This window comes from Macrotis lagotis, chromosome 6 (assembly GCF_037893015.1).
Source record: "Macrotis lagotis isolate mMagLag1 chromosome 6, bilby.v1.9.chrom.fasta, whole genome shotgun sequence".
Taxonomy (NCBI): Eukaryota; Metazoa; Chordata; class Mammalia; order Peramelemorphia; family Peramelidae; genus Macrotis; species Macrotis lagotis.
This window is the reverse complement of record NC_133663.1, coordinates 46,468,953-46,482,060: the sequence shown is the minus strand read 5'-3', so window position 1 is coordinate 46,482,060 and position 13,108 is coordinate 46,468,953. Positions and strand designations below refer to the sequence as shown.

General features: G+C 38.7%; 1 long non-coding RNA gene across 1 annotated transcript in view; it reads right to left on the bottom strand.

Annotated features, from left to right (window-relative positions):
* Positions 1–3,321: 3,321 nt before the first annotated feature.
* LOC141490806 (uncharacterized) overlaps positions 3,322–13,108 on the bottom strand; it is a 28,964-nt gene continuing 19,177 nt past the window's right edge. Inside the window, exon 3 of the long non-coding RNA XR_012469352.1 lies at positions 3,322–3,458. This is a non-coding gene — a long non-coding RNA (uncharacterized LOC141490806). The remainder of the gene's footprint in view (positions 3,459–13,108) is intronic.

Sequence of the window (13,108 nt, the reverse complement as noted above, 5' to 3'; positions counted from 1 at the left end):
TTCCACCATTGCCATTGCTGATTGCAACTCCCTCCTTTCGTAGTTCTCCACTTTCATGTAGTATATTTTCTCTCTCCTTTCACTCTGACTCTGCTGTAGGGTAGCTGAGTGGTGCAGCAGACAGATCCCTGGTCCTGGGGCCAAGAGGCCGTGAGCCCCACCCCACCCCTTAGGCCCAGCATCCACCTGGTGCTATGGTCCCCTATAGGCCATCCAATCCTAGCCCCTTGCAAGAAGTAAAAAAGAAAATGTGTTATATCTGACCACTCTCCCCCCATGGTCCATCCTCTCCTCCTTTATTCACATCCCCACCCCTTCCCCCTGCTCCCCCCTCCTTCTTACTCCAGATATCTATACCCCATTGAGTATATATGCTGTTTCCTCTCCTAGCCATCTCTGATGAGAGCAAAGCTTCCCTCATTCCCCCTTGCCTCCCCCGCTTCCATATCATTGCAATAGCTCATTGTAATAAAAAAAAATCTTATTATATGAAATATCTTGGCCTATTCCCCCTCTCCTTTTTCTTTCTCCCATTACATTTCCCTTTTTTTCTATTGACTCCATTTTTACACCATATTTTATCTTTGAATTCAGCTTTCTCCTGTGCTTCAACTATAAAAGCTCCCTCAACCTGCTCTATTAACTGAGAAGGTTCCTATGAGTATTATCAGTGTCATTTTTCTATGCAGGAATACATGCAGTTCATCATCATTAAATCCCTCATATTTTCTCCTTCTCCTCCACTCTCTATGCTTCACCTGAGTCCTGTATCTGAAGATCAAACCTTCTGTTCAGCTCTGGCCATTCCAAAAGAAACATTTGAAATTCCCCTGGTTCATTGAAAGTCCATCTTTTTCCCTGGAAGAGGACATTCATCCTTGCTGGGTAGTTCATTCTTGGCTGCATTCTAAGCTCTTTTGCCTTCCGGTATATTATATTCCAAGCCCTACGAGCTTCCAATGTAGTTGCTGCTAAATCCTGTGTGATCCTGACTGCAGCTCCATGATATTTGAACTGTGTCCTTCTGGCTGCTTGTAATATTTTCTCTTTGACTTGGGAGTTCTGGAACTTGGCTATAATATTCCTAGGGGTTGTTTTTTTTGGGATCTCTTTCTCGGGGGATTGGTGGATTCTCTCCATTTCTATTTTTCCCTCTGCTTCTAGAATATCAGGGCAATTTTCCTGTAGTAATTCTTTGAAAATGATGTCAAGGCTCTTTTCCTGATCATGACTTTCAGGTATTCCAATAATTTTTAAATTATCTTTTCTAAGTCTGTTTTCCATATCAGTTGTTTTCTCAATGAGGTATTTCACATTTTCTTCTAATTTTTCATTTTTTTGGTTTTGAAGTATTGAGTCCTGATTTCTGGTAAATTCATCAGTCTCCCTGAATTCTATTCTTTGTCTGAAGGATTTGTTTTCCTCAGAGAGCTTTCTTATCTCTTTCCATCTGGCCAATTTTGCTTTTTAAAGCATTCTTCTCCTCAATAACTTTTTGAACTGTTTTATCCATTTGATCTGAGCTAGGTTTTTAGTATGCTATTTTCTTCAGCATTTTTTTGGATTTTCTTGACTAGGCTGCTGACTTCATTTTCATGTTTTTCCTGCATCTCCTTTCTTTTCCCAGTTTTTCTTCTAACTCCTGCATTTGATTTTCAAAGTCTTTTTTGAGCTCTGTCATAGCCTGAGCCCAATTTCTGTTTTTCTTGGAGTCTTTAGATGCAGAAGCTTGTGCTTCCTCATCTTCAGACTGAGTATTTTGATCCTTCTTGGGCTCATTTGCAAAGTATTTCTCAATGGTCTTCCTATTGTTTCTCTGCTTGCTTATTTTCCCAGCCTTAGCCTGTTTTTTGTGGTGCTTCCTGAGCTTTTGGGACACTCCCACCAGGGTCTCAGTGTGTGAGACTCTGTCCTCCCTCCTGGTCTGTGAATGACCATAAGCGCCCCCCTCTGCCACGGGGCTGATGTGGGGGCACCCTGCTGTTCTATGGGGGGGCCTAGACTGCGATCAGGATCTGAATGTGGTCAGAGCCCCAGAGTCCTGTTCCAGGGACAGAGGACAGAGCTCAGCAGTCTCTCTTCACTCCCCTCCCTCAGCTCAATGGGCTCATGCCCTGGGGGCTCCTGCTTACAGGCTCCGCCTGCTTCTGTTTCCAGGTCTAGGCTGCAGAAAGACCAAGCTGCTGGCTGTGTGCCCTGGGGGCTGGGCTCTACGTCGCTCTGGCAGAGGCCCCCCCCCCCGCCGTTCCCCCAATTTGTACTGGTGCTCCCCGGGGTGCAGCTCAGGCGACTCCTTCGCTGCTGTGAGCCGTGACTCCCAGTGCCCTGGGGCTGCCTCCGGGAGGCTGAGGTTCTTTGGCTCTGGTGGCCACCCCTCTGGCGGGCCGCCCCTCCAGCCCCAGGAAGCAGAGCCTTTCTGCTCTTTTCCAGGTTACCTTGAGTAGGAGAACTGCCTCACTGGGTCCTTTTGTGGGTTCTGTCTCTCGAAAGTTTAGTTAGAGTCCTTAGTTTCAAGTTTTATCAGAGAGTGCCTAAGACTGGATCCCTTCTTGTCGCCATCTTGACTCCGCCCTACTCTTATGTAATTAATAGGAAAAGGACACCTAGGTGATACAGTAGCTAGTACCTGCCCTGGAGGGAAGAGGTACTAAATTCAAATCAAGCCTCAAACACCACTTCTTAGCTATATGTGACCCTGGGCAAGTCACTTAACCCCCATTGCCTTGTTAAAAAAAGAAAAGAAAGAAAAAAGGAAATAGACAATTTCAAAAGATAAAGATTTATCTGAAACAAGCAGAACCCAAAGACTAATTTATATCATGGTATCAATATTCTAAAAATGAATAATTTTGAAGACTTTTATAAACTGATGAAGAAATGAGCAAAATCAAAAGGACAAGTATATAATTGCTAAGTATATAATAGCAATTTTGAATAAATAAATTTTGAATTATTTATAAAACAATTTTGAAACTCTAAAAACTATAATCAATATAATGACCACTTATGATTCCATAAGTACAATGATGAAACAGACCATTCATTACAGAGACATGATGGATTTAGGATACAGAATAAGACTTCATTTCTTATTCTTTTTGGTATGCAACCATTCAGGAGATTTGTTTTACTTGACTATGCATATTTATTACAGGAAATTTGATATTTTGTTTTGTTTTTTCCAATAAAATGCTACAAATATAAAATGTTTTAGATGAGTCACTGTATTTTTTTGTACTTAACTATTTTATTTATCGCAAGATACAACTCAAGAAGTAGGAATAATCTGTAAATGTATATAATACAAAAACAAAACTGCAATACAACTTTTAAAAAAATCCTTGAAGAAAAGCAAAGTATTTATAGTCTTTCCAAAATTATCACAGTATTATCACAGCAATCCAGTTACTTGCTTTCTGTGTAAGTCATTTCACTTCTTCAGATCTCAGTTGTTCCTTCTATATATATATAAAATAAAAAGATAGAATCAGATGATATCTAAAATTTCTCCATCTCGTTGTCTGATCTTGTTGTCTCTTATACTTTTTGTTTCTTCCTTGGGGATATGGTTTCTCTCTCATTGCACTCAGTTTGGATCAATGTACAACATGGAAACAGGATAGAGACTGGCAGATTGTTTTCTGTGTGTGGGGGGGGGAGTAGGATTGAGGGAAAAATTGTAAAACTCAAATAAAATCTTTAATAAAAAAAAGAAAAAGAAAAAAGAGAATCAAAGGAAAATGGAAATAAAATAATGACATGCATTTTTCTCACAATAAAATAAAATAAAATTTCTCTCCACCTCTTGATCAATCTGCCCTTCATTGCTTGACTTACGATTTCTCAGCCTTCAGAAGGTAAGCTTCCCTAAGGGCAAGGAATGTTTTAGCCTTTCCTTTGTATCTCTAATGATTAGGGCAATGCTTAACATGTAGTAAATATTTCGTGTTTTTGATAAACCTGTTAAACCCTTTATGCCCTAGACTTGCTATCTATGGAACTGTGACTTTTAGCTGGCAACACTGGTAGGTCCAAGTCCCATATTTTGCCATAATTTTGTAAGAGAGGGAAGGGGGAATGATATTAATGAGGACAATCCCTAAATCAGTTTGAGTTTTCATTTCCTCCAGTAGAATACAGATATGCAAATTGGCATTTTATTAAGAGGCCAATTGATAATTCCTGATTGTTTTCCAGTGATTGAAACTGCCCTAAAGATGGTTGGTTTAAGGACGAACAGTTGTTTTGGGATACTTTGGTGGGTTATAAAGGACCCCACCTTCACTTCATTGAAAAAGAGAAAAGAAAAGAAAATTTCTTGTGACAAATACACAGTCGAAACAAAATAAATTCTCTCAGTGGTTATATTAAAAACATTCTGATTCCACACCTAAATACATCATGCCTCCTCCATAATGGAGAGAATATTGAGGCTTGTCCTTTATTTCCAAAGAAGATCTTGGCATCAGGGAGGTAAACCACAAAATGCACATGCAGGTGAACTGGTTTTGTGTGAGGTGGGGCTCTACTAAGTCACTAGCCTCCTCAGGAGCCAGTGGCCAGCTATGATTCCAGATGAATGGAGATGGCCCAGGATACAGTGAGAGATCTTGGCTGTTTAAAACTAGGTCTTTCCCACTTCACTGTTTAATGGAGGCAAGGTTGGGTGAGGGAGAGATGAGGCAAAGGGGAAAAAAATGGCCATGCCCAAAAAACAGACTGTTCTTGCCCCTTCCTTTGAACTCTCCATCTTAGTCTCCTCAGTGGTAACAGACCAGAGCATAGCATGGCAGACAGGGAGGAAGGACCAGAGCCAGTGGAGGGGGGGATGTGAGTGTGTGTATGTGTGTGTGTGAGATGTGTATGCGGGGGGTTATATGTGTGCATGTGGATATGAGTATGTGTGTGTGCATGGGTATGTGTGTGTGGGTATGTGTGTGTGTGGGAGGGGGTTATATGTGTGCATGTGCATGAGGGGGTTTATATGTGTGCATGTATGTGTATGTATGTATGTGTGCATCTGACTATGTGTGATTCTGTGGGTATGTCAGTGTGTGCAGGAGTATAGATGTCCAGAATCCAACATAAGAGATTTGTAATTGCAACTTAGCAAAGAGGTCAGGCATGAAGATTTAGACATTATTGATACAGAACGGCATGAGAATAGATGAGATCTCCATATCAGAGAGACCCTGATTTGTCAAGGGTCCCTGCCCATTGCAAACTGACTTAATTTTTTAAAATGTTATGTGTTTCATTATAGTTTTGAAAATTTTGCTGGACATTTCACAATTACATTTCGATCCAGTTCATCTCTTAATCTGGTTCGACTCACTCAGAAGGCTCAGGATCAGTATTTGATACTTCTATCCTAGAAAAATTGGAGATTAAGTCACTTGCCAAAGATCACACAACAACCACTATGTCAGGGGCAAGATTATATATACATATATATATATATATATATATATATGCATATATATATATATAAAATACATTAATATATAACATAATATTGTATGTTATATTGTATATATAAAAAGACAAGAACCATGATGGACCAAATGATCCACCATAATCCCAGACAACTGATTCAGACAACAAAAGAATAATGCCCACTTCATAGAATAATAAGCAGAAGAAGAAATTTATTTTTACATATGACCAAAGGAAATATGTTTTGCTCGACTGTACTTATGTAATAAAGAGTTCTATTTATTTCTTTTTCTTCCTTTTTTTTTAATTAGGAAAGAGGGAGATAGAAGAAAGGAAAAGAATGAATAACCTCTGGAAAGGAATTGTATAAGGACAAATTTTCAAGTTTATTCTACAGTATTAAAGTCTTTTTTTTTCACTTTCTTAAATCCAGAAAAATCATCAAAATATAAATCAATCCCTGACTTATGGTTTGAAAGTTTTTTGAGGTGTAAATGCTCAAAATGGAAATTTAACAATCAATCTACAGCAGCTGGTTCCAGCACACCCCTGCTGGAATTTGAATTCATTTGAATTGAAGATTCATACCAGTCAGAGCAAACTCCCTCACCCACCCTCCTCCTTACCTCAAAATATCTTCCATGTCTTTAACCTACCATTTCTTCTTTTACAATTATTTACCATTTGTAGACTAACCCTTAGAACTATACTCTCTTTTTTATTTGTTTGTTTTTTGGATTTTTTTTTTGCAAGATAGGAGGGTTAAGTGACTTGCCCAAAGTCACACAGCTAGGTAATTATTAAGTGACTGAGGTCGAATTTGAACTCAGGTCCTTCTGACCCTGGGGCTAGTGTTCTATCCACTTTGCCACCTAGTTGCCCTCTATCTGTACTCTTAAATAAAACCTTTAGTAACTATCAGCAAAAGTAAATATATGAAATATAAATTTCTGTCATTTATAGTTTGTTTTATAACCAAAAAAAAAAAACTGAGGGACATAGCTTAGCAAGGTGGATAGAGAAGTGGTCTCACATACAGAAAAACCTCAGTTCAATTCTTTTTTTAAAAAAAGTTATTTTGCTTAAAAATTTTTATTATTTTTATTTGCAGTCACTATGCAAGGCTCTGAGACTATGAAGACAAACCAAAAAAATAAATCCTTTGACACAATAAACTTGTGTTCTATTAAAATCTCAATCTTCTTAGTAAGTAAAGTCAGAGGTCAGGTCAACCCTCTGAAGTGAGAGTTGGAAAAGAGATGGAAGTTTGGAGAAGTGTGAAGAGGCTATGAAACAGCTATTGGGAACTATACAAAGAGTCAACCCAGCGGAAGTGAAACAGCAAGAGTTTATAGAGAACTTAAGTCCACGTGAATATTTACAATTTTTTCCGGTAATGCTCAGTAGCCAAGGAAGAAGAACAGAAAAATCCAGAGCTGGGAACTGGTCAGGCAAGCATGCCAGAAGGTCAGGGAGCATAGGACGTTAAAGAGGTTAACATTTAAATAGCTAACTATGGAACTCAGAAAGGAAAGTGAAAAGCCAAGGAGAGGATGAAAAAGAAGATAAGGTGAAAGTTTGGCCCATTGGGAAAGAACCCTAGTCTTTAAATCAGAGAACTATGATTCAAATGCCACCTCTGAGGTTCCTTACCTGTGTGACCTTGGGCAAATCACAGACTCCTTGGACTTTCATTTCCTCAGTTGTAAAATGAGAGGGTTTGGACTAGATGCAATCTAAGAGCCTATAGGTACAATTTAGGCTTCTGCATTCAAGATCTTGGAGATCAAACAAGTTTAGACATCATAACCTCTATATTGTGGAGAGCTGGAGTGGACAAGAAGATTGTTGAAGACAAGGAACAATTAATTGGTTATACAGACAAATACAAGATAATCTGGGTATTAAAGTTGTTTATCACAAAATTAGGCTATAATCAGTATCAGTCAGTACTTAACTAATGTTTGTTTGCTTTTGACTCATTCATTGGTTGGTCTTAACCATTTAGGCTTGCCCTGCAAAGGTGCATCTCACAATCTATCCATGCCATCTTGTCCTACAAGAAAACGTGAAAAAGAAAATTTTAAACCAGGTGAAAAGATGAGTAAATTGGAATCATGCTTTGGTGAGCAGTTATCAACAAATACAAAGTTATGAGGAGCACGATGTAATGTTGGAGATTCTCAAAAGAGAAATAACAAGATGGCAGCAAACTGGACCAAATCAAAGGAAGTAGGAAAAGATACATTTTTCCATTGGAGAGTGAATACAGTGTCATTGGTAAAATCCAGGTGTCAATTGAGGTCAATAGGTAAAGCTAGTTAGGAAATATTTGAGTATAAAGGAACTTTTGCCCATGATAGGGCAGAGTTTCTATAATATACTTCAGAAAGACCTAGTAAAGGAACCAGGTGAAAGGGAGCAGGGAAAGAATAGCAAATTGTTAACATTTATACAATATTTTACATTGTATAAACTGTTTTCCTTACAGTAGTCCAATAAGGTAGGTAGAATAAGAAAAAATTTATTCCTATTTTGCAGAAAAGGCTCGAGGAAATGAATTCATTTACCTATAATTGTATAGCTAGTGTCAATAGTGGCAGTTAGACCCAAATATTCTAACTCCAAATATAGTGCTTTTCTCAGAGCATCTCCCTGACCTCTTTGTATATTCTATAGGGGGTAGCTTGGATCTTGGGGTAGGTTTAAATTAGCAAATGTGGATAAAATAGATATAGAAACTAGGAGATTGAGAGGCAGGATGGAGATAGGGTTAAGGGAACAACAAGAAAGCAATTATCTTATCTGAAGGTCTCCTGACTCCAATTAGAATTAATGTCCATAGATTCTAAATCTAGGGCTGGAAGGGCCCTCAAGAGTCAGCTAATTCTACCACCTTATTTTTATCAGTGAAGAAATTAAGGCTATGAAAGGGGGTTCAAGTAGTTGTGTTTCAAAGGTTGAGTATGAACCCAGGTCCTCCTGATAACAGACACAGTGTTCTTTCTACTGTATCAAGATGTCTCCTAGAACAAATGATTCAGGGGACCCAGTTTGGACAGTCAGTGACAGGGAGAGGATACCCCTAGATGATTTATGGGTAGGCAGTCCAGGTATCCTATGTGACCAAGATAGGTACTAAAAGAACAACCATGGCCACAAGCTTTATTCAGAAGTGGAGGGCCTGCATCTTCTTCCTGTCAGGGTGACCTGTTATTTTGGACTTCTCTTGGCTCGGTTTTATCATTCGTAAAATCAGGAAGTTGAGCTAGATTATTACTCTGTTCCAGTGCCACCTTTTTAAAAATAGTTTTTAATATATTTTGTTTTAATATTACCTGTATTTCCCAAAATAATCATCACTCTCCCACTCCTAGAGAGCCATCCTTTATAATAAAAAAAACAAACAAAAAATTTCAACAGAACTAAGCAAGCCATCCAAACTTCTGACCTTATCTTCTAGAAGTCTACCCTGTCCTTTCCACTCCCAGGAACTATTTTCTTTTCCACTCACACTCCACTTAGTCTTGTTGTGTCCAGGGATGCTATTGCATAGTGATCTAACTCAGTATATGTGAAGACATCTTGTCTCCCAGGGAGGTTGGAATTGCCTTAAGGCATACAACCTCTGATCCACGAGAAAGAGCCTTGTAGAGGTCATCTGGTCCCCCTAGCTCATTTCCCTGTTGAGGAGCCTATGATACAATTTAGGATTTGTATCTCCTGCTCTTTTCACCAGCCAGCACTGCCTAACTCTCATACTTTAGAAAGTGGAAAGAAAGGGAAAGAAGAGAAGGAGTGGAAGAAGGAAGGAGAAAGGAAAAGGGGAAGGCAAGAAGAAAGGAAAGAAGAAAAATAAGAAAGGAGGAAGGAAGAAAGGAAAGAAGAAAAATAAGAAAGGAGGAAGGAAGGAAGGAAGGAAGGAAGGAAGGAAGGAAGGAAGGAAGGAAGGAAGGAAGGACAGGAAGGAAGGACAGGAAGGAGAACTATGAGTCAGAGATGAGGAAGGAGACCTTGGTAGGCATGGGGGCCAGTCGCCAAATACACAGTCAGGAGATGGAGGATTGTGTAACAGCAAGAAGGTGTATGGAGTTGGGTCATCAAGTGCATGGAAAGGCATCAAGTGCAAGAAGACTAGAAAAGTTGGGGCTGGGGGGAAGAGAGGGATGGGTTATGAAAGGCCTTAAATGCCATACGGAGATCTTTATATTTGCTCCTGGAAAATAATAGGAAGCCCCTGAAGTTCACACACTCAGACCTATGCTTTAGGAAAAATCACCTGAGCAGCTGCATCGGGTCATATTGGATCAGGGAGAGGCTTGAGGCAAGGAGAAAATTTCAAAGACTAGTCTCCCTCTCTTCAGCATGTCAATCATTATTCATTAGCTCAGCTGCTTAGAGCTCAGATCTAAAGAGACCATGGTCATAGTTCACTTCCTAGTTAGCCACCAATTGAACCTCTCCCTTTTCCCACCCCAATGAGTCAGTTTACAAATGATCATTATAGCTTGATATTTATGGTGGAGATAGTTTTAGGACAATATATTAAGAAACAAGGCTTGATATAGAATATTCCTTTAGCAAAATCTCATTAAAAATGTAATGAATAGTCCTGGAAATTATGGGAAGGGTAGGGAGAGAAGGCCCACAGCCAACAATGAAATTTAAAATTGAGTAAAATCCATAACAGAACAAAGGAGGATCAGAAGCAGATGAAGAAATCCAAACTGCAGGTAATGTACATATTCAAATCTATTCCATTAGGCATATATTAAGCACCTATTAAATGCTCAGCTAGTTCTTGACCTTACTCAATTTACATTTTCCTGGGGGGGGGGGGGTGAAGAGCCATAGATAAATAAATTGTACATGTAATCTTCTTTAAGACTATCCCAAGGGGCTGCAAGGTGGCACAGTGGATAGAGTACCGGCCCTGGAGTCAGGAGTAGCTGAGTTCAAATCCAGCCTCAGACACTTAATAATTACCTACCTATCTGTGTGGCCTTGAGCAAGCCACTTAACCCCATTACCTTGCAAAAAAACCAACTAAAAAAAAAAAGACTATCCCAAATCCCATTCACACTTGAAAAGTAAGGTTCCAATGAGAACTATTAACCACCTTTTCAAGATTTTAGGAGTAACCCTAAAGGATTATGAATTTTTTCCTGACACCATAGGCTGGATCCACCATTCCAGTGGATTCTGACCAGGATCATTTAATTCAGTTTCTCAGCAATAGCATCTAGCTAGTGTCTTCTCTATATCATTAACTCAATTAATTAATTGCCCCTTTAATCCTCTAATTAATCAATATCAATCATCTTTTACAAAGGGGATATTTTATTTATTGAACAGACATAGCAAGAACAGAAGTGACAACATATTTCCATAAAAATCAGAGGCATATTCACCCTCCTCTACCACTTTGCACCCTGGGCAAAATGGGCTCATTGTTAGTGGTTGCCTCATCAAGTTCACTTCCAAATGTGATGTGACTGATCAATCCATGGAATTAATCGCTTGCCTTTAAAACTCAATGTTTTGGGACAGCTTGATGATACAGTGAATAGACCCCTGACTCTGGAGTCAGGAGGACCTGATTTCAAATCCAGACTCAGATACCACACATTTACTAGTCATGTGACCCTGGACAAGTCACTTAGACCCAACTGCCTCACCAAAAAATTAGAATTAAAAAAAATTCAGTGTCTTGCTTACTAAGTAAATTCATTTTTGCATTGTGTCCCACACTTGAGACTCAAGGTTATACAGACACTTTATCTTGTTCAGCTCCTAGAAATTTCAGATCTGAACTCCAAATCCTTTACCCTTCACACTTTCTTCTTTCTCCCTTTGCAAATATGCAAGGTCAAAACTGTCTCTTATTCTCCTCCACCAAAGACAAGAATGAATAGATACAAGAGGGACAGTTATATACTCCCAAGGTCATGGCAACTGATTGTGAGAGAGGACTTCCAGGAAGAGATTTGAATGAGAAGAATCCTCTCTCACTAAAGGCTCAAAAAGGTCATCTTCCTCACTCAAAGGCATTCAATGAAAGATATATCAATTTAGCCATGCAATGCCTTTTGTATGGATCAATATCAATCAACTTTTACAAAGGGATATTTTATCTAGATCTAGACATTTTGAAAGGCTCCTTTAAATCAAAGTAATCAAGTAGCAAACAGACATAGAATTCTCATGGAAATAAATTGTATGAACTACATACATTCATATACATACACATGTGTATTTATTTGTATATGAATGATATATAAATCATAATCAATCTATATAATAAATTATCTATAAAGCAGTTTGTAAAACTTAATAGATCTAATTAAAAATAGATCAATGCTAGTTATTAGTCAATATTAATTATTAATAATTAATTACATCATTTCATTTAAGTTTAATAAATCTGGCTAATGGTATTAATATTATATTTTAAAATATATTGATACTATATTGATAATTATTAATATTAATAATGCCTACACTTCACAGAAATCTGCATGGGGATTGCTTAAGGAAAAAAACATTGTGAATACGTAAAAGGACTAATCTCTCTCTGGTTCATTCCCTATTATAAAACTAGTACAGAATGATTTTAAGGAAATAATACTAACAACTGATAAGATCAGGAAAGATGTCTTCTTGTAGCAGACGGCAATGTTGTTGTTTGTCCTTTATTCTTGAAGATATGACATCAGGAAGGCAATGCCATGACAAGTGCATGAATTGGATTTAAGTGAGGGGAGCTCCGCTAAGTCACCAACCTTACTCTTTCCAAACCATCCGGGCCCAGTGGCCAGAAATGGTCAGAACAACTGGAGATGGCCCTGGATATGAGACAATCAGGGTTAAGTAACTTGGCCAAGGTCACACAGTTAATAAATGTCTGAGGCTGGATTTAAACTCAGGTCCTCCAGACTCCAGAATGGGCATTCTATCTGCTGTGCTCTGAAGTAAGTTGGGGTATCTCTGAGGCAGAGATGATGAAAAAGGGCCGTATAAACATGGTGGACCCCTTGTGCAAAAGCATATAGCCAGGCTATGAGAAATAACTAGCATGTCATTTGACTAAAACAGAGAGCATGTGAAGCTGAGTAGAGAATGAGGAAATTAGACAGGAAAGTGGGTGCCAGACTGTGTTGGGCTTTGAATGCAACACCATTTTGTATTTCATTCTAGATATAACAAAGTCCCATTAGGTCTGGGGGGCGGGGGTGAAGAGCCATAGATAACTAAATTGTACAATCTTCTTTACCTTTACCTTCTTTACCTAGGTCCAAATTTGTATTTTAGGGAAATCTTTTTGGCTAAATTGATGCAGGGAAAGATGAAGAGATTGTGAATGTAGAACTTGGGTGGAGATATTTCTGACCACCACCCACTCTTGAGATGTAAATTGACTAGAAGTAGAGAATTATAATTGTAAACAGAAATAATAATAATCTTAAAAGCTGCTTGGGGGGGAGACCCCCCATTCTTAATGTACCATTGATTCATTGTTTAATGTAAAATTTGTATCCTGATCTCCTTGGGCTTTGACCTCTACCTAATTCCAGGTTCAGTATAGGGGAAGGAGTTTACCTTTTGCCCTCTGGATGAGAGGTAAGACATAAAAACCTGGGTTGGACCTTGTTGGGGGAAGTCTTCTTTGACC